The sequence below is a fragment of the Chenopodium album genome, chromosome 11 (genome assembly GCF_948465745.1).
Source record: "Chenopodium album chromosome 11, dcCheAlbu1.1, whole genome shotgun sequence".
In the NCBI taxonomy this organism is placed as follows: domain Eukaryota; kingdom Viridiplantae; phylum Streptophyta; class Magnoliopsida; order Caryophyllales; family Amaranthaceae; genus Chenopodium; species Chenopodium album.
In genome coordinates this window covers 51,269,765-51,272,489 of record NC_137844.1, presented here as the reverse complement: position 1 = coordinate 51,272,489, position 2,725 = coordinate 51,269,765, and the positions used below count along the sequence as shown (strand labels likewise).

Below are 2,725 nucleotides of genomic sequence, written 5' to 3'. Positions count from 1 at the left end.
TTTTTACTTCCAAACTTGTTCTTTCATTTGAAAGTTTAAATAGAAAGACGCGTCCCTTAAAGATTTTCATAAATATACAAATAACAAGCTTTTAAGCTGTATGCTGTTCTTACTGTCCAGAAAATAACAGCAGCTTGATGTTACTACTACTAGTCTACAACTCCATTTATAGTCCATTTCACTGAAATTCCAGTAAAAAAAAAGAAATTCCTGCTTGTTAATTGAAGTGCAAGAAAACCCATCTTTTTGTTCACTTAAAGCACCCATTTTGCATGTGAGCTGCTGAATAGTACACTAAATTTAGCTAAGAAAGCTTCAGATCACACCCCTTTTGACTCTTATGCATATATATAAACCCAATTCTAGTAACTTAAAGTAGCAGGTTGCATCGCTATTTCTGATACTACACTTATAATTAATTGCTCGCGTAATTTTGATGTTGTTAAGGAGGATGTTTTGGCTCATATTTTGGTTTTAGCAAAGATGAGAACACTGCACATCTCTCAAACGATGCAACTCGTTGAACGATTTACTGAGAGGGTCAATGAAGGATGGAAATATTCAAGAGTCACATTGATCTTGGTTGTTTGTTTCATAAGTCTGCCTGTTTTTCTGATCTTGTTCAAAGACTCGAAACTTCCTGTTTCTGAGCCATTTGATACAACTGTAAAACCTTTGAAGAAGAGTTCAGCTAATCTCTTGGGAGGAATTTCACAGGATGTCACACAATTGGCTGCAGGTAAGGATCTTATAATAGCACATCGGTCTGGATTAACTAATCATGTGCAAGGCTGATCTTTTCGGTCTGGCCATATACATTGTGCCAGGCCGATTAAAGGCTAACTAACTGAAGATTAGGCCACAACCCGGGCCAGAAAATAGCACCCGAAACCAGCCTGAATGTCAGATTTGATCTTTTCTACACTCGAATATATTCATAGTTCCTTCTAGTTGTGTGCTTGATTTCAATTTGTTTTAAGATTACAAATTTTTGGTTATTTGTGTGATTACATGAATTGCTCACAATTGGCATTGATTTATATACAGATGGGCAGAACAGTTCATCAAATTCTTCTATTCCTAGCTGCAAGCCTGTTATTGAGCAGCACAAACTGGTTGATGAACTTATAGCTTCAGGATTTGTTAAAGAATCATGCATAAGCAGGTACAAATACTCTTCATACCATAAAAACAACCCTTATAAACCATCTTCTTATTTGATTTCCAAATTACGGAGCTATGAAGAACTCCATACACGGTGTGGACTGCAATCATTGTCCTACAGAAAAATTATAAGCAAGCTATCAAGAACACAGCATATACATGATAGTGAGACCACACCATGCAAGTACTTAGTTTGGACACCTGCAAATGGATTAGGAAATAGAATGGTTAGCATGGCTTCAGCTTTCCTATATTCCCTTCTTGAAAATCGAGTTTTCCTTGTTGAGTTTGAGGCCGATATGGATGGCCTCTTTTGTGAACCATTTCCTAAGTCAACATGGCTTCTACCCAAAAAATTCCCTCATAAAAACCGTTGGGAGTCAATTACCAACCTTTAAAAACAGGGCAAATTCAGGGGAAAGTGGGCTTTTGCCGTCTTTTGTACACCTTGATATACAACATGGGCACGGTGATCATAACATCCGGCATTTTCATTGCAATGAAACTCTTGTCTCCCTACAGAAAATCCCTGTTTTGATCATAATATCAGACCAATATTTCGCTCCTTCATTATTCATGAGTTCATCCTATAAGGAAGAGCTAAATAAAATGTTCCTAGAGAAGGATGCAGTTTTTCACCAATTAGGACACTACCTTTTTAGCCCTTCCAATGAGGCTTGGGGACTAATCACAAGATTTTATGAAGCTTATTTGGCTAAAGCAGATGAGAAAATCGGCCTCCAAATCAGGGTCTTTGATCATCAACACGTTCCATCCCAGAATATAATGTCACAAATTTTATCATGCACCCAATCCCATAATATACTACCCTCATTGGATAACACAAAAAAATCTCTAGAATTTCCATGGCAAAACACAACCTCGAAATCAAAAGCTGTACTAGTAGCATCATTATATCCCGAGTATGCTGAGAGGTTGAGGAGTATGTATTGGACAAGGCCAACGGCGAATGGAGATGTGATAGGAGTTTATCAACCAAGCCATGAAAGATACGAAAAATTTGGTGACAACATGCATAACATGAAAGCATTGGCTGAAATATATCTGCTTAGTTTGTGTGATGTGTTAGTGACTAGTCCTCAGTCCACTTTTGGGTACGTTGCCCAAAGTTTAGGGGGGTTAAAACCATGGATCATGGTTAGTTTAGGGAAGAACAAGCACTCGGATCCGCCTTGTAAACAAGGCATTTCTATGGAGCCTTGTTTTCATACTCCTCCACAATATGATTGCAAGGGCAAGACTAGGATTACTAACTTTACAGATCTTTATCCTCATAAAATGCTTTGATGATTTGTGGTGGGGAATTGAGTTAGTTGATTTATGATCTTTTGAGCTTCAATAATGTATTTGTAATTAATTCATAATGAATCCTATGACTATTGTATGTTTTTTGAATTGTACAAAAATGACTTTCATAATTAAAATGCAAAGTTATATTTATACAAAAATATATTGATATTAAGAGGATAATATCTAGAGTGTATTCTCTATCAATATTGGTATCTGGCTTCAAAATATTAAGATGAACTAGATAGAGTAA

The 2,725-nt window shown here is 36.5% G+C and overlaps 1 pseudogene; it reads left to right on the top strand.

The window, feature by feature from the left end:
* The first annotated feature begins 483 nt into the window (after window positions 1-483).
* On the top strand, window positions 484-2,509 carry LOC145569102 (galactoside 2-alpha-L-fucosyltransferase-like; annotated as a pseudogene).
* Window positions 2,510-2,725: the final 216 nt, after the last annotated feature.